This window comes from Ranitomeya imitator, chromosome 2, assembly GCF_032444005.1.
Source record: "Ranitomeya imitator isolate aRanImi1 chromosome 2, aRanImi1.pri, whole genome shotgun sequence".
Lineage (NCBI taxonomy): Eukaryota > Metazoa > Chordata > Amphibia > Anura > Dendrobatidae > Ranitomeya > Ranitomeya imitator.
In genome coordinates, this window is record NC_091283.1 from 275,352,057 (window position 1) to 275,376,773 (window position 24,717).

Below are 24,717 nucleotides of genomic sequence, written 5' to 3' on the forward strand. Positions count from 1 at the left end.
TCCATCGTATCCATCCTGCCCCATCTGTTTCCAATCCTGCACCATCTCTGTCCAGCACTCTGCCCCATCTCTGTCCAGCACTCTGCCCCATCTCTGTCCAGCACTCTGCCCCATCTCTGTCCAGCACTCTGCCCCATCTCTGTCCAGCACTCTGCCCCATCTCTGTCCAGCACTCTGCCCCATCTCTGTCCAGCACTCTGCCCCATCTCTGTCCAGCACTCTGCCCCATCTCTGTCCAGCACTCTGCCCCATCTCTGTCCAGCACTCTGCCCCATCTCTGTCCAGCACTCTGCCCCGTGTCCAGCTTTCTGCCCCCCCGTGTCCAGCTTTCTGCCCCCCCCGTGTCCAGCTTTACTGCCCCCTCTGTGTCCAGATTTACTGCCCCCTCTGTGTCCAGATTTACTGCCCCCTCTGTGTCCAGATTTACTGCCCCCTCTGTGTCCAGATTTACTGCCCCCTCTGTGTCCAGATTTACTGCCCCCTCTGTGTCCAGATTTACTGCCCCCTCTGTGTCCAGATTTACTGCCCCCTCTGTGTCCAGATTTACTGCCCCCTCTGTGTCCAGATTTACTGCCCCCTCTGTGTCCAGATTTACTGCCCCCTCTGTGTCCAGATTTACTGCCCCCTCTGTGTCCAGATTTACTGCCCTCTGTGTCCAGCTTTACTGCCCCCTCTGTGTCCAGCTTTACTGCCCCCCTGTGTCCAGCCTTCTGCCCCCCGTGTCCAGCCTTCTGCCCCCCGTGTCCAGCTTTACTGCCCTTCTGTGTCCAGCGGCCTTCTGCCCCCCCCCCCCCGTGTCCAGCTTTACTGCCCCTGTGTCCAGCGGCCTTCTGCCCCCTCTGTGTCCAGCTGCCTTCTGCCCCCTCTGTGTCCAGCTGCCTTCTGCCCCCTCTGTGTCCAGCTGCCTTCTGCCCGCTCTGTGTCCAGCTGCCTTCTGCCCCCTCTGTGTCCAGCTGCCTTCTGCCCCCTCTGTGTCCAGCTGCCTTCTGCCCCCCTGTGTCCAGCTGCCTTCTGCCCCCTCTGTGTCCAGCTGCCTTCTGCCCCATCTGTGTCCAGCTGCCTTCTGCCCCCCTGTGTCCAGCTGCCTTCTGCCCCCTCTGTGTCCAGCTGCCTTCTGCCCCCCTGTGTCCAGCTGCCTTCTGCCCCCTCTGTGTCCAGCTGCCTTCTGCCCCCCTGTGTCCAGCTGCCTTCTGCCCCCCTGTGTCCAGCTGCCTTCTGCCCCCTCTGTGTCCAGCTGCCTTCTGCCCCCCTGTGTCCAGCTGCCTTCTGCCCCCTCTGTGTCCAGCTGCCTTCTGCCCCCCTGTGTCCAGCTGCCTTCTGCCCCCTCTGTGTCCAGCTGCCTTCTGCCCCCCTGTGTCCAGCTGCCTTCTGCCCCCTCTGTGTCCAGCTGCCTTCTGCCCCCTCTGTGTCCAGCTGCCTTCTGCCCCCCTGTGTCCAGCTTTACTGCCCCCCTGTGTCCAGCTGCCTTCTGCCCCCGTGTCCAGCTGCCTTCTGCCCCCCTGTGTCCAGCTGCCTTCTGCCCCCCTGTGTCCAGCGGCCTTCTGCCCCCTCTGTGTCCAGCGGCCTTCTGCCCCCCTGTGTCCAGCTGCCTTCTGCCCCCCTGTGTCCAGCGGCCTTCTGCCCCCCTGTGTCCAGCGGCCTTCTGCCCCCTCTGTGTCCAGCGGCCTTCTGCCCCCCTGTGTCCAGCTGCCTTCTGCCCCCTCTGTGTCCAGCTGCCTTCTGCCCCCCTGTGTCCAGCTTTACTGCCCCCGTGTCCAGCTGCCTTCTGCCCCCTCTGTGTCCAGCTGCCTTCTGCCCCCCTGTGTCCAGCTGCCTTCTGCCCCCCTGTGTCCAGCGGCCTTCTGCCCCCTCTGTGTCCAGCGGCCTTCTGCCCCCCTGTGTCCAGCTGCCTTCTGCCCCCCTGTGTCCAGCGGCCTTCTGCCCCCTCTGTGTCCAGCGGCCTTCTGCCCCCTCTGTGTCCAGCTGCCTTCTGCCCCCTCTGTGTCCAGCGGCCTTCTGCCCCCTCTGTGTCCAGCGGCCTTCTGCCCCCTCTGTGTCCAGCGGCCTTCTGCCCCCTCTGTGTCCAGCGGCCTTCTGCCCCCTCTGTGTCCAGCGGCCTTCTGCCCCCTCTGTGTCCAGCGGCCTTCTGCCCCCCTGTGTCCAGCGGCCTTCTGCCCCCTCTGTGTCCAGCGGCCTTCTGCCCCCTCTGTGTCCAGCCTTCTGCCCCAACCCCCCCCCCGATCGCCGCTCTCCGCTCTTAATAGAAAAAAAAAAAAGTTCTACTTACCTGCCGCGCTCCTCTCTCCACGCAGCTGCACTGTGCACTCGCCGGCGACTGACAATGACGTCAGACGCCGGCGACCTGCACGCTGCGGCTGGCGGCTGTTAACTATTGACGTGCGGGCGCGGGCCCGCATGTCAATAGCGTACAGCTGCAGCGCCGGCCGCCGCTAAGGGCCCGGTTCAGCCTGCGGCTGCCGGTAGGGGCCCGGTGAGCAGGTAAGAGGGGCGATGCGGGCCCCCTCTGCTCACCGGGCCCCTTACGCCAGTCACGGCTGTAATGCCCTGATGGCGGCCCTGGGCTCCATTATTCTCTATGTTAAGTGCGGCTCTGCGGGTGGAGGTCGGTGCTGGAGGCTCCATTATTCTCTATGTGGAGTGCGGCTCTGCGGGTGGAGGTCGGTGCTGGAGGCTCCATTATTCTCTATGTGGAGTGCGGCTCTGCGGGTGGAGGTCGGTGCTGGAGGCTCCATTGTTCTCTATGTGGAGTGCGGCTCTGCGGGTGGAGGTCGGTGCTGGAGGCTCCATTATTCTCTATGTGGAGTGCGGCTCTGCGGGTGGAGGTCGGTGCTGGAGGCTCCATTATTCTCTATGTGGAGTGCGGCTCTGCGGGTGGAGGTCGGTGCTGGAGGCTCCATTATTCTCTATGTGGAGTGCGGCTCTGCGGGTGGAGGTCGGTGCTGGAGGCTCCATTATTCTCTATGTGGAGTGCGGCTCTGCGGGTGGAGGTCGGTGCTGGAGGCTCCATTATTCTCTATGTGGAGTGCAGCTCTGCGGGTGGAGGTCGGTGCTGGAGGCTCCATTATTCTCTATGTGGAGTGCAGCTCTGCGGGTGGAGGTCGGTGCTGGAGGCTCCATTATTCTCTATGTGAAGTGCGGCTCTGCGGGTGGAGGTCGGTGCTGGAGGCTCCATTATTCTTTATGTGGAGTGCGGCTCTGCGGGTGGAGGTCGGTGCTGGAGGCTCCATTATTCTCTATGTGGAGTGCGGCTCTGCGGGTGGAGGTCGGTGCTGCAGAGTCTCCATTATTCATTGCTTCCAGCCATCTAGCAGCACAGTCCCAATTTGGGGTAACTCTCCCGGGTGTTCAGGATCCTCCCGACTCTCACTCTGCCTGTAAGTCGCCTCCTCTCCAGCTCACTGTGTTTAGTGCTCACTAGTTCTTCTCTGACTCTGGGGGAAGGCCGACATCTCTGTGCTCTAATTAACTCATTCTTCACCTTTTTTCCCGTCTGGGCCCTGGTGATCACACACACAACTTGTGCTGGTACATAGAGATACATTCCTATATACCAGTGTATTCCTATGTACCTGCATTCTAGAGCTGAAATGGAAGTCAGAGATTTTTTTTCCTATAAAATAACAACAATTAGAATAATGATTTATTGCAGTTTTATTATCCACTTGGTGACCAAGCCAAAATTTCAAACTCTAACATGTCCATTTACAGAATTAAGATTGTTTTTTTCATGAATCATTGCATTTTGTTAGTGTTAAATTTAGATGTAAACGTTTTGCTTTTATTATAAAAAAAGAAATGAAGACGTTTTGACAAAAATTGTAAAGAATTAACAATTTTCAAACTTTGAATAATTATACCTATAATTCAGGTAGTCATATGGAGCACCCTCTAGGGCCGTGAGGATGCTGGGTACCGGCCTGTCCTTAAAGGGATGTGTCATGGGAGCAGTGACCCGGTCCGTGGCCCTGGGCGTCCAATAAAAGTGATGATGAAAAGGGGAATAAAGTTTATGGGAAAAGGGGAATTGTTTGTGACGCCACCTGTGCTATTTGGCAAATAGGATGTTAGCCGGCGCTGCTTGAAGAGACCGCTGGGGCTGATAGTGATGCAGCAGTGTTGTTACAGCTCTCCACAGGTAGAGCTACACCCCAGGGCAGTGATGGTGTTAAAGGATGATGGTGGTTGTAGTGCAGGGCAAGTGACACAGGAATAATATAGTGAACCTTACCTAAAAATGAAAAAGTTCTGGCTGCTACAACTGAAGGAATGAGCAAAGAATAAATCCATAGGTCCCAACCATCCCGAATACAGCAGAACAGTCCCAGATTTGGGTCTCTGTCCTGTCATCCTGGCAGTCTGCTGAATGTCCCTGACTGCCATCATGCCTCCTTCTGACATCTCCTCCTGCCAGGGTAGGAAAAAATGGTAAATGGGTCTAACTATGTGTGCAGTTAAGGGCATGTCAAGAATGTTGCTGTGGCAGCTATACATAGTTTGTCCCTCTTTGTCTTTGGATTTCCAGCAGAAACCAATAGGCAGTGTAATGAATTGTATTATTCAATATCTCCTTACTCTATATTCATTTTTAACCTTTTTTGTGATCCCAACTGAAATGAGAAAGATACTTGATGTCTGTGTTATGCAGGAAGGTGGCGCACATGGTTCGTGGGCCCACTGTGCCGGGCTTACCTAGGAGGGGCGTAGTGGGCTACCAGGTGTTCACTGGAGCTCCTGATGGTGGAGTCAGGCTTGGCTGCAGGTAGCTCCAGGTACCACTCCTAGGCCGTCAATGGTACTGCAGCTGCTGACCCCAGGGGGATAGGACTAGGACCCCAGGCAGATACGGATAGGACTAGGTCTCTGTTCAGACTACTAAATTCTGGATCCTCTATAGAACAGTTACTGATCCAGACTAATTCAGAGACTGTTTGTAGCAGTCCGGACATACGGGGGACTCGGATATTCACACACTCAAACACGCAGGTCACGGATACTGATTCAGGGACAGGCCGCACACAGACCTGGGGACAAGGTTCAGGACTCGCCGTACAAGGACTTCAGATTCAGGACTGTCCGCACAATGACCAGGGACTACAGAGGCAGCACACTGGTCACATCACGGGACCTCACAACTTCACTAGGAGACCACCTCACTCACTACTGATTCACTGTAGTACTTGACACCACTCTACCGGGGATGGGGTCTTTTAAACAAGATGCCTCCCAGCTATTTGCTGGGATCCATCTTGCAGGTGTACTCTTAAACTAAATACCTCTCAGCTATTGCCAGGAGGCATTTTACTATGTGGGAAAGCTGCCCCCATAAGAACACGCGAGCACGCACTGGGAGGTGCGATGGGAACACGCTGAGGACCACGTTGCGTGGCTGAGGCAGTGAATATGCCGGCATCCCAGCATGGACTGAGAAGGAAGACCATGAAGAGGCCCCTGTAATGGTGTTACAGTCTGAACTCTACATTTTAGGTTATTTTTGTTATCTAGCAGAACCAACCCAGTAATTTGTTGTTTGTTTTTTTTATATTATGTTTGTACATAATCTCACCTTCTTTCCATTCAGGTTCCTGATAAATCTTACTTTTACATTGACATCTACTACACAATCTGCCTTGACGTTCAAGGATGGATATGGACAGAGACAAGATGGCGGAGAGGATATTACTCCTCACCCTAGAGATCCTCTTCCGGCTTACTGGAGAGGTGAGAGATTCTGATGACATTAAATTACATTGTAATACAGGTGTCTGGATGCAATGAGCAGAGATCAAGAGGCGGAAACATCCAGGGGTAGATATAATGCTATTTATATACAGTAGTAACTTTTATACAATTGGTGTTAGTAGCTATGTAATTTTACAGTAGAGAATACAAAATGTTTAGAATAAACGAGAAAGTCTTTCACTATTTAACGTTAGTGCCCTTTTCACAAAGGTGGTGCACCTAGTCTTGGGAGTCACCACATGAGTTCTCACTCAAAGCTCTGGCCCTACCGGAGGTCACCGGGTCTTCCCATTTCCCGCTAGGCCACAAGTCTCTTTTTGATGTAGTCTATTAAAGCCCATTGAGCCTCCCATGCATCAACTGGCCCGCTCCCAACCTGTACTCCACTTGATCCTGGTACCGTTGATTATAGCTGGAAATGATGGCCCTGCTTTCTTGCACCGTTCCTCCACAATTGCAGGCGTGCCTCTCCTGTCGCAGATGTTGACACAAGTCTCTGAGGCTTAAGGCGGAGAGGACTCGGCGTCAGTTTGTTGTGAATTCCGCTCTTGGGCTCCCTCCGGTGGTTTTAAGTGGAATGGCTGCTCCTTGGATTTAGCAGTCTGCAGCTGCTTCCACTAATTGTCTTTCTGCTCGGCTTTTATGCCTGGCTCTTCCCTTCAGCCAGTGCCACTTGTCAATTGTTCCTGGTTGTATTCACATCTCTGCTTGGAGTTCCTTGTTATCCTGACCAGTTCAGCAAAGATAAGTCCTTGCTTTGCTCATTTCTGTCCACATGCTGTGGACTTTATTGTTCTGTGCATTCTATGTTTTGTCCAGCTTGTCAGTATGAATTAATTCTGTTAGCTGGAAGCTCTGGGAAGCAGATTTACCCTCCACACCTTTAGTCAGGTGTGGAGATTTTTGTAAACTCTGTGTGGATTTTTGTAGTGTTTAATACTGACCGCACAGTATCCTGTCCTGTCCAATCTATCTAGCTAGTATGGCCTCCTATGCTAAAATCTGATTTCATTTCTGCGTATGTTATTTTCCACTCCTCTCACCGTCAATATTTGTGGGGGGCTATCTTTCCTTTGGGGATTTTCTCTGAGGCAAGATAGGTTTCCTGTTTCTGTCTGTAGGGGAAGTTAGATCTTAGGCTGTGCCGAGGGGTCTAGGGAGTGTCAGGTACCCCCCACGGATATTTCTAGTTGCGCTGCTAGGTTCAGGGTTTGCGGTCAGTACAGATACCACCTCCTTCAGAGCTCGTCCCATGTTGCTCCTAAACCACCAGTTCATAACACAGTTCTTGACAGGCGTAGTTGGGACTCGGAGACTTGACCAGCACAGGGTGCAGCTTCTGGCTCTGACCAGTGTAAGCCGTTCTTGGGGATATTTTCTGGGGAATCCAGACCTTGCCAGTCTGTGAACAACACCTGGGCGGCGTAGACTCCCCTCTGAGGCCTGCAACGCTGATCTCACTGGTGTCTCTTGAGCATATCTGCCCTGCTCCCTTCCCTGGCGACAAATCTCCTCATGAATGGGTGTGCAGAGCTTTTATAGCAGGGAAGTCTTTCCTGTGGGTCACCTGATCCAGTCCAGCACACGAAGTCACTCCCCTTGCAAACCTTTCTGCATACTTTTACATTTTCTGGCGGATAACCAGTTCATGCAGCATTACATGAACACCTACATTATGACTGGTCCGAACAATTATTACCATCAACCTTTCGTGTCTCCCCTATTTTCTCATAGATTGTAAGTTTGTGAGCAGGGCCCTCATTCCTTTTGGAATCTGTTGATCTATGTTTTTATTGTTATGCTTATCTATTGTCTGTACAAGTCCTCTCTAAAATGTAAAGTGCTGAGGAATATGTTGGCGCTATAGTAGTAATAATAATAGTAATAATATTATTACTTTGGTTCCACTTGATTTCAGCTGGCCAGCAGATGGCAGTCCCTCCTCATCAATGTCACCTTCTACAAGCGTTCTCCAGATATGTCATATCTTCCTGTTACATTCCTCCCCCCTTTTTGCTCGCCAGTCATCGGGCAAGTGTAATTCTTTCTAATTCGAAGTTTCCTCACAAGTAGGCCGAGTTCGGTCAACAGTTGAACGCACTCCTTGGTCTTTTGCTGTATGTGGGACCAGACATTTAGGGGGAATTCCAGCATTGGCCAGCTTAGTCCTGCTGAGCTCTTCCTGTAGAGGTGCGTCTGGGGTACTTGGAGACTCAACCACTAGAGGTGGTAAATTGACTCCAAGTTAGTCTACTCTCCCATTTGAGAGCGGCAGTGGCATGTCTGGTGAAGTCATCGGCCATGCAAGCCATTCTTCCTCTAAGGCCAGAGTCACACACAGCGAAATACGGCTGAGTCTCACAGGTTAAAACCAAGCTCTGGCACCGGCACTCCGGAGCGGAGCGTGCGGCCGCATAGCAATACATGGAGCTGCACGCTCCACTCCGGAGTGCCGGTGCCAGAGCTTGGTTTTAACCTGTGAGACTCGGCCATATCTCGCTGTAGTGTGATTCCGGCCTAAGACTCCTCTTTGCGTGACCTCAGCCACTTCTGTTGGGACCCCCACCTCGTTACGGTCTTCTGCTTCTGAAGAGCAGGGTTGCAGCATATTCCTGTGCAGCACCCAACATGCCACAGCATCATCTCCCTCAGGAAAAACATTGTAGACTGAGTTATTCGGGTGAATCTTCCTCACCACTCGGTAGTAGGGTACCGCCTTCCAACAATGATCCAGCTTGTTCCTGGGTCGTTTGGTCTGCACCAATACATGGTCCCCTGGCTGAACTTTTCCTCCTGGCCCTGGGGATTGACTTGAATATTCACCTGCCCAAAATTATTGCTCAACCAGGTTCTGGATTTGTCATTTCCTCAGATACAATACAGTTCAGCCATCACTCGCCCTTGGAAGAAGGCCCCTTAGTCGGAGTGAATTTGCTAAGAGCATCCATATATGTGAATGAAGTGCTGACAGATGGCTATGGTGGCAGCTTTGACTGTCTGATCCAGAGTGGGAGTCACTACCACAAACTTGGTGAAGTGATCAGTCATCACCAAGCAATACCTGCAGCCATTGTATGAAATTTCGATCATCAGGACCTCCTAAAGGTGCAGAGGTTCAGATACCGTGAATAGGAGCTGTCTGTTCTGGGGCTTTGTTCAGCTCACATCGGTGACATTCATCATACTCCTTCGAACTTGTTGAGGCCAGTACACCAGTCGCTGAAGTCACTGAAAGGTTTTCTCTACACCGAAATGGGCACACCTCTCATGAGCTTCTTTAGCCAGCTGTATTATCAGCTCTTCTGGAGCAAATACTTGCCAGGTAACATCGAAATCTCGAGGGAGTTGAATCCTTCAGCACAGCAGCCCATCTTTCAGCAAGAGCCTTTCCCACTGGCCCAAGATCTGCAGAGTAATTGGGGTGAAGCAGCCCTAGCTTTCTGATCAGGCGTTTGCGCCAGAGCGCCTCACTTCCTCAGCCTTGCCAGCTCTGGATCAGACTGTTGCAGGTGTATCCACTTGTCCCTTAAATGGCCAAAAATGTGGATGTGTCTGGGCTTTTCTCTAGACTTCTGAGCGGTTACTACAGCCGCGGCGAACTGCCTAAAATCCAGGATCCATCTCCCTCAAGCTCTTCATCTATGTCTGTGTTTGCTCCGGCTTGGTGTGACTCGGGACAAGGCGTCTGCATGCGTATTCTGAGACTAAGGCCGGGATCACACACAGTGAGATACGTCCGAGTCTCGCAGGTTAAAACCAAGCTCTGGCATCGGCACTCCGGAGCAGAGCGTGTGGCCGCATAGCAATACATGGAGCCGCACGCTCTGCTCTGAAGTACCGGTGCCAGAGCTTGGTTTTAACCTGCGAGACTCAGTCGTATCTCGCTGTAGTGTGACTCCGGCCTTATAGGAGATCCTGTACTGGTATTTAGACATCCTTGTGACCCACCTCCGTTCTAGCTCTCCCAGCTTTGCATTTTGTAGGCGAGCCAGGTGGTTGTTGTCCGTCCACACGTGTATTTCTGACCCCGACAAATACTCAGCAAATTTCTCAGTCAGGGCCCATAGCTGCGCTGCAACTTCAGTTTGAACGAACTGTAATTGTCTGGGTACTTCTCTGTAACCAAATGGCATACGTGATCACCCACTCTCTTCCTTATTGTACCTGAGCCAGTAATGCTCCCAGTCCTTATAGGCTTCTATCAGTGTACAGAAGGAAGGGCTGCGAGAAGTCAGAATAGCCCAAGATTGGGGCATCTGTCAATGCTATCTTCAATGCCTGAAATGCTTCCTCTTGTCATTGTTCCCATTGAATGGGTTGTTTGGCTCCCCCAGCCGTGCCCCGCAACAATTCGTTGAGTGGTACCGCAATCTTGGTAAAGTCCCTTATGAACCTGCGATAGTATCCGGCTAGCACTAGGAACGCTCACAGTTCTACCAGGGCTATAGGGGTGGGTCACTTCAGTATTGCAGCCTTCTCTGCTGTGTGGTAAACTCCCTCACTAGACATGGTGTGTCTCAGGTATTCAATTTCTCGCTTCAATAGATGACACTTCCAGGGCTTTATTTTTAATCCATGTCTTTGTAGCCGCTCTCACTAGCTCCAGCCGGTGAAGATGCTCTTCAAACTTGGCTTGGTAAATAATTGCCATCCAGATAGATCAAAGTGGCTTCAAAGTTCACGTCTGCCAAGCATCTTTACATCAACTGCTGAAAGGTTTCTGGAGCATTCGTCAGTCCGAAAGGCATCCGGTTGAACTCGAACAGGCCCATAGGGAGGACAAAGGCTGTTTTTTGACAGCCCTTCACAGCCACTGGGACTTGCCAGTAGCCACTGCCTAAATCAAGTGAAGAAAAATACTTGGCTTTTCCTAACGCAGATAGGGACTTCTCAATTCTGGGCAAGGGAGTGGAGTCCCGTACAGTACACTCATTCAGCCTCTGATAGTCCATGCAGAAACTCGCGCAGTGCACCATCTTTTATCCGAACTAACATCATGGGACCGCCCATGGACTCTGGCTCTTGCGGATTACGCCAATGCGCAGCATGTGGGCCAACAGTTCTTTAACCTCCTGGTAGATCTGAGGTGGGAACAGCCGACACCTCTCTCGAATGGGAGCAGTGGTTCCTGTAGTGATCTCATGAGGAATGGCATGGGTGCACCCAAAGTCATCTTCATACTGTGCAAACACCTTTCGATTTCACTGTAATAACTGTTTCAAGCTGCCCAACTTACATGGAGGAAAATTGTGAGGTTGGCCTCCATCTGTTCCAAGAGGTGAAGTCCAGCCAGTGGTTAACTTCGATTTTCCTGACTATCAAGCGACACTGCTAAGGTCCATGTGTCTCTTCCCACAGGTGTCAGTCCTAGACCATCAGCTCTGGCATCAACTGTAGACTTGCTCCACTTATGTTTTTACATCGCACTGATACTCGTCCCTGTTGCACAGTGGCCAGGGTGCGGGCAACCGATAATCTGGAGATCTCTTCTTCTCCCTCTATAGGCTCAATATGGACATCTACATTTTCTATGGATACATGGCCAGTACCGGCATAGTGAGTACAGTCTGTCCCACTGGCAGTGTCACTGTGGCTTCGGGCGGTATCAATACTTTACAGAGATATTGGGAGGCAGCAGGTAACTTCTGAATTTCGCTTACTCACACTAGTTGCTGGAACACCTTACTTACATGGGTCCAACTGTTTTTAATGGGGCCCTCAGCTAAGAATTCTTTTAGTACATTCATTTCTAGGGTTACAATGGGTCCTCCGCCTCCGGACCCCTTTGTCAACACTATTCCTTTTCGGCTCAGATCCTTAATGCACACCTGGACAGATATCCACGCTACTCCTGCTACTTGGATAGGCAGTTGATTAACCACCACCAGTCGGATGTTTTATTCTTTTCTGGAACAAGCAACTTCTGGAAATGCATTTTGGTCACCTGAGACCCTGTGTCCATCAAGCAATGAATGCGTTGCCTATTGAATTCAGCCCAGGTAATGGGTCTCTCGGAGACAATATCCTCAGAATTCACTTTTCCTACCCACTGAGGCTCGAAACCCCATGGTATATTCAGGGCCGGCGTCAGCACCCGGGCAAGTGCCAGGGCCCTGGCGAGACGGGGGGCCCATGACGGTAAGACACTGATGCACATCATGCGCTCCTGGGGCCCTCGAAGCCGGACTACATCCCTCCCTGTGCTAGTGTGCTTGACTGTCACTACATAGTCAACTCCACTCCCAGCCTGGACTTGGAGGCGGAGCTGGAGCTGACATCCCCGGCAGCAGGAGGCGCGGCACACAGAGCTCTGGGATTCGGGACTGATGCTGCGCAGCTGCAATAATACTCACCATGGGGATACGAAGAGTCCCTTCCGGGCCGGCGGTCGTCCCTTCCGGGTGAGAGTGAGGATGAGCTCGTCATCTTACATCCTCGCTCACACACAGATCGTCACGACACAGCAGGTCCGGGTCCAGCGCGGCAGCGAGCAGCAGTCAGTGCACGTGACGGGTGCACCCTGTGTTCACAACGGATGGGGGCGATGGCGTGACTCGTGAGTGACGACTGTGACGTGACAGTGAAGCAGTGAGTCTTCCTTCCTGCCTGATCCGACCCAAAGCATTGCTGGGGATGCAGCCTGCCTAGGACTTGTAGTCTGACACAAAACAGACCTACAGTATGGCATCTGAGTGATGCTAGGACTGTAGACTATATACAACATGACTGGCTATGCAATATACTACGTGGGCTGCCTGTGTTATATACTATGTGGGCTGCCTGTGCTATATACTACGTGGCTGTGTTATACTACATCATTGGGCTGTGTTATATACTACATGGCTGTGCTATATACTACGTGGGCTGTGTTATACAGTTGTTGCCAAAATTATTGACACCCCTGCAATTCTGTCAGATAATACTCAGTTTCTTCCTGAAAATGATTGCAATCACAAATTCTTTGGTATTATTATCTTCATTTAATTTGTCTTAAATTAAAAAACACAAAAGAGAATGAAGCAAAACATTGATCATTTCACACAAAACTCCAAAAATAGGCCAGACAAAAGTATTGGCACCCTCAGCCTAATACTTGGTTGCACAACCTTTAGCCAAAATAACTGTGACCAACCGCTTCTGGTAACCATCAATGAGTTTCTTACAATGCTCTGCTGGAATTTTAGACCATTCTTCTTTGGCAAACTGCTCCAGGTCCCTGATGTTTAAAGGGTGCCTTCTCCAAACTGCCATTTTTAGATCTCTCCACAGGTGTTCTATGGGACTTAGGTCTGGACGCATTGCTGGCCACCTTAGAAGTCTCCAGTGCTTTCTCTCAAACCATTTTCTAGTGCTTTTTAAAGTGTGTTTTGGGTCATTGTCCTGCTGGAAGACCCATGACCTGAGGGAGACCCAGCTTTCTCACTCTGGGCCCTACATTATGCTGCAAAATTTGTTGGTAGTCTTCAGACTTCATAATGCCATACACACAGTCAAGCAGTCCAGTGCCAGAGGCAGCAAAGCAACCCCAAAGCATCAGGGAACCTCCGCCATGTTTGACTGTAGGGACCGTGTTCTTTTCTTTGAATGCCTTTTTTTTTTTTTTTCTCTCCTGTAAATGCTGATGCCTTTGCCCAAAAAGCTCTACTTTTGTCTCATCTGACCAGAGAACATTCTTCCAAAACGTTTTAGGCTTTTTCAGGTAAGTTTTGGCAAACTCCAGCCTGGCTTTTTTATGTCTCGTGATAAGCTAGGTTCACATTGCGTTAGTGCAATCCGTTTAGCGGATACGCTAACAGATTGCGCTAACGCAATGTCCAAAAAGGGATTGCGTTCGGCAATCCCGCTAGCACAGATGCCCGATCTGCGCTTGCAAGGAACGGAACCTGAACGCTGCAAGCCGCATTCGAGGTCCGCCCGAAACTAACGGCACATCGCAGACGCATGCCAAAAGTGGAATACGTTTGTGATGCGTTAGGGATCCGTTAGCACATTGCAGTCAATGGGTGCGCTAACGGATCCGTTACATAGCGTTAATTGCGACAATTGCGCCATGTAACGGAGTCCTTTAGCGGACACCCACTAACGCAATGTGAACCTAGCCTAAGAAGTGGGGTCTTCCTGGGTCTCCTACCATACAGTCCCTTTTCATTCAGATGCCGATGGATAGTACGGGTTGACACTGTTGTACCCTCGGACTGCAGGGCAGCTTGAACTTGTTTAGATGTACAGTGGCATTTTGATCGCTACGACGGCACGATCCGTGACGCTCCAGCATCGTAACAATATCGCTCCAGCGTCGTAGACTGCTGTCACACTTTGCAATGTACGACGCTGGAGCGATAATTTCATGACGTATGTGCGATGTAGAAGCCGTTGGTTACTATGCGCACATCGTATACAATATCGTGCACACCTTTGTTACACCATGCGATCATGCCGCCACAGCGGGACACTAGACGACGAAAGAAAGTTTCAAACGATCTGCTGCGACGTACGATTCTCAGCGGTGTCCCTGATCGCAGGAGCGTGTCAGACACAGCGAGATCGCTGGAACGTCACGGATATATCGCTGGAACGTCACGAATCGTGCCATCGTAGCGATCAAAATGCCACTGTGTGACGGTACCCTTAGTCGAGGTTCTTTATCCAACATCCGCACAATCTTGCGTTGAAATCTCTTGTCAATTTTTCTTTTCCGTCCGCATCTAGGGAGGTTAGCCACAGTGCCATGGGCTTTAAACTTCTTGATGACACTGCGCACGGTAAACACAGGAACATTCAGGTCTTTGGAGATGGACTTGTAGCCTTGAGATTGCTCATGCTTCCTCACAATTTGGTTTCTCAAGTCCTCAGACAGTTCTTTGGTCTTCTTTCTTTTCTCCATGCTCAATGTGGTACACAGAAGGACACAGGACAGCGGTTGAGTCAGCTTTAATCCATGTCAACTGGCTGCAAGTGTGATTTAGTTATTGCCAACACCTGTTAGGTGCCACAGGTAAGTTACAGGTGCTGTTAATTACACAAATTAGAGAAGCATCACATGATTTTTCGAACAGTGCCAATACTTTTGTCCACACCCTTTTTTATGTTTGGTGTGGAATTATATCCAATTTGGCTTTAGGACAATTCTTTTTGTATTTTTTTTTTTTTTCCATTTAAGACAAATTAAATGAAGATAATAATACCAAAGAATTTGTGTTTGCAATCATTTTCAGGAAGAAACTGAGTATTATCTGACAGAATTGCAGGGGTGTCAATACTTTTGGCCACAACTGTATACTACGTGGCTGTGCTATATACTACGTGGGTTGTGCTATATACTACGTGGGTTGTGTTATATATTATGTGGCTGTGCTATATACTACGTGGCTGTGCTATATACTACCCATTTTGAACTTTTACAATTGTTTTACGTCAATACTTTCTAATTATTTACTTTAAAAAGTTTTCCATTAAAAAATTGTCATTCAATGTAGCAGTTTTCTTTGCAACAAGTTCAGCTAACAATAAAATGCCTACTGGTAACTGAGGAAGAGGGACTGGCCATAAAAATTTGCATATAGGGGGTTCTATAAAGCCCCTCTGCTGTATGGCGTTGTAGAATTTACAATCACTATCACTCATGTAAGAAGTGAAATCTGGCATTGTACTATACCTATATTTCTCTGCTGTATCTGCATCATGAATCATAAAATGTGTTAAAGTGGGGGCGCCCACTGAGACTCTTTCGCCCGGGTGTTGTGAATTCTGCTCTTGGGCTCCCTCCGGTGGTTATGAGTGGTAGTGCTGCGGTAGTTGGATGGCAGCATTTATCAGGTGTATCCATTTTTTGCAATCTGTGCTGGGCTATTTAAGTCCTGCTTTATCCTTTAGTCAGTGCCAGTTGTCAATTGTTTTTGGAGGATTCACATCCATTCCTGGTCTCTCCTGGTCTGCTGTTCATTTCTTCAAAGATAAGTTCTGGCCTTGTTTTTGCTGTCCACTGCTGTGGACCATATAGTTCTGTGCATTTTCATGTTTTGTTTTGTTCAGCTTTGTCTGTGAAGGATTTTTTTGCAGCCAAGCTGTGTCTCTGGAGATGCAGATATACCCCCCCCCTTGTCTTTAGTCAGATGTGGTGATTTGTATTTTCTGTGGTGGATATTTTCTAGTGTTTTAATACTGACCGCATAGTACTCTGTTCTATTCTTTCTTTTTAGCTAGTATGGCCTCCTATGCTTAATTCTGATTTCATGTCTGCGTATGTTATTTCCCTCTCCTCTCACAGTCAATATTTGTGGGGGGCTATCTATCCTTTGGGGATTTTCTCTGAGGCTAGATAGGTTTCCTGTTTCTGTCTTTAGGGGAAGTTAGTTCTTAGGCTGTGTCGAGGGGTCTAGGGAGTGTTAGGTACCCCCCACGGCTACTTCTAGTTGCGCTGCTAGGTTCAGGGTTTGCGGTCAGTACAGGGACCACCTTCTCCAGAGTCCGTCTCATGCTGCTCCTAGGCCACCAGATCATAACACCCGGGGCCCTCAAAAACCTGGAGCGGGCCCTGGGTATATTCCACGACCATGGGGCGCTTTAGTTTAATGGGTGCCCCGTCTCCTCGTTTCTCAATTCGGACAACTTCTTGAAATGTGCCCCCTTCCACAGGAGATTCAACACTCTCGTGTTCCGCTGATGGGCTACATACGCGGCATGATGTGGTACGGAAAGAGCAACTTTGCCACTCTGACCTCCTCTCACATGAGGTCGGGTGATCAGCTAGAGGATTGGCAGCAAGGGTCCCCTTGATGCTGCACAGCTCACCTTGAATGTCCCAAATCTCTTGACATTAAAACCCCCAAATATAACAGAAATCATGGAAAGTCTACTACTAAGGCCGATTTCACACATCCAGATAATTCCAGTACCGGAGAAATCGGTACAGGAGTTGTCCGTGTGTTCACGTGGCACATCAGTGTGGCACATGTCCGGCAACAGTGTGCCGACTGAGGACCACATGGACCGTGCAGGAGACAGCACTACAGTTAAGGGCTGTCCTCTGCTTTTGGTGCTGAAGCCGGCATTCATTCCTTCTCCCCAGCAGAGTTCGCTGGAGAGAAGGAATGAAAAATCAAGGTTTTTGGTTTTTTTTTGGTTGTGTTAAAAATAAAGTTTGGGGTCACCTCCCGCCTCCCATCCCCTGTGCGCCTGCCCGCTTGCCGAGAAATACTCACCCAACTCCTGCGATGTATGCTCTCAGCGCCGGCAGCCTGTCCTGTGTGAGCGGTCACGTGGTACCGCTCATTACAGTGATGAATATGCGCTGTGAGATTCTATGAGCTGTCCCAGGCCAAAGGTGTAGATGGAGAAGAGCAGGGGGCCCTTGGACTGAACCAACAGATAGGGGGCGTGGTGTGTGAGTGGGAGATGCTGAATGTCCGGCTTGTTAGGTATGATGTGATCCAAGATAGGGCCAAGTCTGTGATGCCAAGAAATGAGGGTCTGTAGTAATAGGGAATGGTCCACTGTGTCCAGGAGGAGGAGGACAGTAGTGTCGCTTGGCGGTTAATAGGTCATTGGTGACCTTAGTTAGGGCAGTTTCAGTGGAGTGGTGTGGCCGGAAGCCAGATTGTAAGCAGTCGAAGAGGGAGCAAGATGAGAGGTGGGCGGACAGTTCAAGATGGAAGTGTTTTCCAGTAGTTTTGAGGCATAGAGGAGAAGTGATATGGGGCAATAGCTAGATGCAGAGGATGGGTTAAGGGAGGGCTTTTGAGGATAGGTGTGATTGAGGCATGTTCTCTTCAACATATTTATTAACGATCTGGTAGAAGGTTTACACAGTAAAATATCGATATTTGCAGATGATACAAAACTATGTAAAGCAGTCAATATAAGAGAAGATAGTATTCTGCTACAGATGGATCTGGATAAGCTGGAAACTTGGGTCGAAAGGTGGCAGATGCTGTTTAACAATGATAAATGCTGGAGGATGGGCGACTGGAGGTGACTAGCCAATTTAAGTACCGTACCTTGGAATATGGGTATCTATGCCTGTTACTGACTATATACATAGAAATCTGACTCCAATCTTAGGTGTTCTTAAAGCGAAAGCGGATGCTTGGCTTAAACTGCATTTATCTGTGGTAGGTAGGGTGAATCTTATTAAAATGATTTTGATGCCAAAAATACTGTATATTCTTCATAATGCGCCAGTTTGGATACCACGCGGGAGATTTAGACAGATTAACTCTCTGTTCAGGAATTTGATATGGGGGAGACCGCATCCGCGTATCAAACTGGAGACACTTCAGCGACCCAAGGAAGATGGGGGATTGGCATTGCCTAACCCTGAAATATATTTTCTTGCAGCCCAGAGTCAGCATCTAAAAGGCTGGGCGCATGAAGGGTCATCTGGGGCGGTACAGCGGCTGATGGAAGTGGTGACAAAAAGAAGGCCAGTGGTACAATGTTTGGAGGATGGATCCCTGGGGGCTCTGGGGAAATTATACCCGACTGTGTTGTTGATACGCAGGCTGTGGGGTAGGCTGAGACATATACGGGGGGTCACGGATTTGACTAGATTCTCACCGCTATGGCATAACAGCAACTTACAGGAGTTTGAGGCACTGGGGGTACTGACAGAATGGCAGGTGAAAGGATTCAATACGTGTATCAAATAATTGAGCGAGGTGAATTGAAATCATTTTCCCAATTACAGGCGGAATTTGGTCTTGGGACTGTGGGGGAATTTCAGTATTTGCGGATGAGGCATGCTTTTGGAGCTATATAGAAACGGAGGTATTGGAATTCTGAGGGATATAGTACTGGAGTATGTGTGTAATGAAGAGACTACTGGGGGAGTCATATCTACTTTGTATAAAGATCTGTTGCACACTTTCCTATTGGGGTTTCCAATAATGGCGAGAGCTAAGTGGGAAAGGGATCTGGGTCCAATGGAGAATGAGACTTGGGAGTCGGTGCTAGAATGGGTCCCACGATTGTCACTGAGCGAACCGTATAGACTGTCACAGCTCTATGTGATACACAGAGTTTATAAGTCACCGATGGTGCTATATAAGGCTGGTTTGCGTGATGATTCTGAATGCCCGAGGTGTAAAACTGCAGATGCTGATATACTCCATATGATGTGGACGTGTCCGAGACTGGCTGCTTTTTGGGTGGTAGTTTTGAGTCGTATGGAAGGTGCGTATGGATGTAAGGTGCCAAGGGATCCTATAGTGTGCTTGTTGGGATGTGTGGATGAGATTGGAGTGGATAACAACCTGAAGATAGCTATTGCCAGATTGTTATACATGGCTAGGAAGGTAATAGCTCGAAATTGGATTAGGGAAGAACCGCCGTCAAGAGGAGAGTTCCTCCAGTATGTGAAACAGGGCCTGACTCTAGAAAAGGGGTTTTATAAAAAAAAGAGGGAAAATCGAAATGTTCAATAAAATGTGGTCTCCGTGGATTGCTATGGGATAGGGGTATTATAGAGGGAGAGTTAATTAAGGTTCCTAATTAATGGTAATGTTAAATGTGGCTTATATTATTGGCCGAGGGATTAGATAGTATATTGGTCTAATGATGGAAGTGCTAAGCAAGGTGAGCTGCTTTGTTGGGTGGGTTTGGGGGGTGGTGGGATTGAAGGGGAATGTTTGAAGGGGGAGAAAAAAGCTTTGTATTGAAAATGAGAATGTAACATGTCATTTATCTTGTTATTCTTAATAAAAATTTATTTGAATAAAAAAAAAAAAAAAAATGATAAATGCAAGGTTATACACATGGAACGAAGGAATCAATATTGCCATTACACACTGAATGGGAAACCACTGGGTAAATCTGACATGGAGAAAGACTTGGGGATCCTAGTTAATAAACTTACCTGGAGCAGCCAGTGCCAGACAGCGGCTGCTAAGGCAAACAAGATCATGGGGTGCATTAAAATAGGTCTGGATACACATGATGAGAACATTATACTGCCTCTGTACAAATCCCTGGTTAGACTGCACATGGAGTACTATGTACAGCTTTTGGCACCATTGCTCAGGAAGGATATAATGGAACTAGAGTGAGTACAAAGGAGGACAACAAAATTAATAAAGGGTATAAGGGAACTACAATACCCAGAGACATTAGCAAAATTAGGATTATTTAGTCTAGAAAAAAAGACGACTGAGGGGCGATCTAATAACCATGTATAAGTATGTTATGTATGGAGGTAGCTGCTCCTGGTATGCACCTATTCACACTAGTTTGGATGTGCGAGTCTTTTTTCTGTCATTCACATGTATAAGTATATAATAGGACAATACAAATATCTCTCCAAGGATCTGGTTATACCAAGGAATGTGACGGTCACAATGGGGCATTCTCTGCGTTTGGAGGAGAGAAGGTTTTTCCACCAACATAGAAGAGGATTCTTTACTGTTAGGGCAGTGAGAATATGAAATTCCTTGCCTGAGGAGGTGGTGATGGCGAACTCACTTGAGGGGTACAAGAGAGGCCTGGAGCGTAACCATATTGTATTTTACAGTTATTGGGTTCTTTAGAAGAACTTAGATCTGGGGATTTATTCTGACGGAATATAGGCTGAACTGGATGGACAAGTGTCTTTTTTTTCAGCTTTGCTAACTGTTACTAAGGATCAGGAGGGTTAACTTGGCCTGAATGGCTCCCTGTGGAGTTGGGAAGGTTGCTGAGCATAGCCCCCAAGGGTATATTTCTTTTGCTGGAGTTGTTTCACAGGCTGGTCCACCATCTCTGTGTTTGAATGCTGCATCCTGCCTAATATGCCAAAAGTAATCTGGGTGTTTGGATGCAACAAGCAGAGATCACGAAGCGGAAACAGCCAGGGGTTGATATAATGCTATTTATATGCAACCGTAACTTTTAAACAATTAGTGTTACTTGCTATGCAATTTAACAGTAGAGGGAATAACAACATGTTTAGAATTAAAAAGAAGGTCTTTCATTAGTTAACGTTAGTGTCCTTTTCAGAAAGATGATGTGCCCAGTCATGGAACTCACCACTTGACTTCTCATTCAAAACTCTGGTTCTAGCGGGGGTTACTGGGTTTTCCCACTAGGCCACAAGGCTCTTCCTGAATAGTCTATGAAAGCCCGTTGAGCCTCTAATGAACCAACCGGCCCGCTCCCAACCTGTACTCCTAGTCCCTGCTGACCCCATTACCGTTAATGACAGCTGGAAATGACAGCCCTACTCACCCACATCGTTCCTCCTCAATTGCAGGCGTGCCTCTCCTGTCGCAGTCTCCACACAGGTCTTCTTGGCTTGACCATTGGCGGAAGTCTCTCAGGCTCAAGACGGAGAGGACTGGGCATCAGCTCTTTACAGGCGTAGTCGAGTCTCGGAGACTTGACCGCAGTATGCAGGCTCTGGCCAGTGTAAGCTGTTCTTGATGATCTCTTCTGGGGAATCCAGACATTGCCAGACAGTGACCGACATCTGGGTGGCCTAGACTCCCCACAGAGGCCTGCCATGCTGGTCTCAGCAGCCTGTCTGTCCTGCTCCCTTCTCTGGTGCCAAATCTCATGGATGGGCGCACAGGGCTTTTATACCAGGGATGTCTTTCACCCAAGATCGAGTCAAGCACACAAGGTCACTGACCTTGCAAACCTTCCAGCATACTTTGGTTCCAATTGATTTTGGCTGGCCAGCAGATGGCAACATCTCATCAATAGCACCTCATGCAAGAGTGCTCCAGGTGTCCTAATTTCTTTTTACAACATCATTATTATCTATGGGAATAACAGATGGACAGAACTGAAGAGGTGAGGACTCTGGAAATGTCTGTAGTGAGATTTAATAATATATCTCTCCATTACCAGGATTACACAGTAGTGAAGAAGACCTCTAGTGAGCGCTATCAGGAACCTGTGTCTGAGGGATGGAGAAGACCCCTGAGCTCAATCACTGGGCCGCCACCTCACCTGATACATGAGGACATCAATGACCGCAAGATCCTAGAACTTCTCTACAAGATGATTGAGCTGCTGACTGGAGAGGTGACACTGCTGGGACATTATACAGTAACGCTATGAAGGGATCGGGGGATGACGGTATCATTGTATGTGTCAGGTTTCTATAAGGTGTCAGGATGTCGCTGTCTATTTCTCCATGGAGGAGTGGGAGTATTTAGAAGGACACAGAGACCTGTACAAGGAGGTCATGATGGAGGTTCCCCAGCCCCTCACATCACCAGGTAATAGACAGGACTAAATACACACGGCCTATAATTATCTGTATGTAAAGAATGAATTCAGTCCCTGTATGTGTTTCCTCCAGATCTATCCAGTAAGAGGACAACACCAGAGAGATGTCCTCATCTTCTTCTTCCACAGGACTGTAAACAAGAAGATCTCAGGGTTCCTCAGGATCATCAGGTAGATGGAGAGAAGGTGTCATGAGATCTCCCCTATGATGTGGAGACGACGGTGAAGGTCTTGTGCTCTCTTTCACGGTTATTCATTCGCTGATTGGTCTCGGCAGCTGCCTGTCATGGCTGCTGCGACCAATCAGCGATGGGCACAGTCTGATTAGTCCCTCCCCCTACTCCCCTGCACTCACTGCCCGGCGCCCGCTCCGTAATCCCCTCCACTCACCGCTCACACAGGGTTAATGGCAGCGGTAACGGCCCGCGGTGTAACATGCTCCGTTACCGCTGCTATTAACCCTGTGTGTCCCCAACTATTTACTGTTGATGCTGCCTATGCAGCATCAATAGTAAAAATGTCATGTTAAAAATAATAAAAAAAAAAAACAACAAAAAAAAACTGCTATACTCACCCTCCGCTGCCTTTCCCGCTCCTCGCCACGCTCCCGGGACCGCTCCATTGCAAGCGGCAACTTCCGGTCCCGTCCCAGGGCTGGTGTGCGACAAGGACCTGCCGTGACGTCACGGTCATGTGACCGTGACGTCATCATAGGTCCTGCACACACCAGCCCTGGGACCGGAAGCTGCTGCTTGTAATGGAGAGCGTGGCGAGCAGCGGGAAAGGCGGCGGATGGTGAGTATAGCAGGACTTCAACGGCCCTGCGGAAGGTGAGTACATGTTTATTTTTATTTTTTTTAAGTATCTATACTACGTGGCTCTGTGCTGGGCAATATACTACGTGGACATGCATATTCTAGAATACCCGATGCGTTAGAATCGGGCCACTATATATATATATATATATATACATATATATATATATATATATATATTAAAGCTGAGTGTATAGGACCGCCCGCTCGTCATATCCACACTCATTCTAATATCCCACATCATCCCGTCAGTCACAGGACTACTACCCTAATATTCCACAAAATCCCGTCAGCCAGATCCACCAGACTAATACCAGTAATATCCCACATCATGCCATCAGATCCACAGGACAAATACCTCTATTATCCCATCAGCCAGAGCCACCGGACTACTACCCCTAATATCCCACATCAACCCGTCAGCCAGAGCCACAGGACTACTACCCCTAGCTTCCTGCCGATATCCCGACTGCTGTGACACCACTGATTTATCCCTCAGCAGACAAACGTCAGCAGAGAAATAATGGCACATCCCGGGCTCACTGCCCCCTGAGCACATCAGACTCGCCGCGCCTTGCAGTTTCGGCGTCTGCTCCTCACAACGTGGCCTCCGATATTGAGCCCAGGATGTGCTTGGTGCTCGGAGGGTGGTGAGACCGGGATGTGCTTGGTACTCGGAGGGTGGTGAGCCCGAGATATGCTTGGTGCTCGGAGGGTGGTGAGCCTTGGATGTGCTTGGTACTCGGAGGGTGGTGAGCCCGGGATGTGCTTGGTGCTCGGAGGGTGGTGAGCCCGGGATGTGCTTGGTGCTCGGAGGGTGGTGAGCCCGGGATGTGCTTGGTGCTCGGAGGGTGGTGAGCCCGGGATGAGCTCGGTGCTCGGAGGGTGGTGAGCCCGGGATGTGCTTGGTGCTCGGAGGGTGGTGAGCCCGGGATGTGCTTGGTGCTCGGAGGGTGGTGAGCCCGGGATGAGCTCGGTGCTCGGAGGGTGGTGAGCCCGGGATGTGCTTGGTGCTCTGGGTCGTTATTTCTCTGCTGACATTTGTCTGCTGAGGGAGAAACCAGTGACATCACTGCAGGCGGGATACCGGGAGGAAGCTAGAGATAGTAATCCTGTGGCTCTGGCTGATGGGATGATGTGGGATATTGGGGGTAGTAGTCCGGTGCCTCTGACAGGATGATGTGGGATATTAGTGGTAGTAATCCGGTGTCTCTGACTGATGGGATCATGTGGGATATTAGGGAGTGTGGCTATGCAGAGTGGGTGGGGCTATGTGGAGTGGGCGTGGCTTGACACACACACACACACACACACGGATAACTGTATAATGAAAACGGTGGAGATGGCAGGATTAGAACTGATCATAGATGTGACTTCTCCATCTGTCTGTGACTTTTACAATATTTGTTTCAGGGTGAAGATCTGATCCATATTAATACTACAGAGACATATGTGAGGGGTGATGAGCGGTGTAAAGAGGAGATTCCTACATATGACTACCCAGGTGAGTAGTGACCACTAAATACAGAGAAGTCCCCGCTTAACTACATATCTGCAGGTTAACAACGTTATTTCTGGTGACAGGTTCCCTTTAACATAGCACAAAAATGTACCAATAAAAATCCTCAACCCGGACGTAGAACGGGTTCAATAGCTAGTCCTGATATATAGTTCCACATCCTTGTATATGCTCCTCCAGCCTGGTATATGCTCTCCTAGACTGTTATATGCTCCCCCCATCCAGGTATATGCCTCCACCCCCCCCCCCCCCTCCCCATCCGGGTGTATGCTCCCCCCATCCTGGTGTATGCTCCCCTGGACTGGAATATGCTCTCCCATCCAGATGCTCCCCTTGCCTGGTAAATGCTCCCCCATCCTGGTACATGCTCCCCTAGCCTGTTATACGATCTCCTATCCTGGTCCTCCAGTTTGGTATATGCTCACCCGTCTTGGTCCCCCA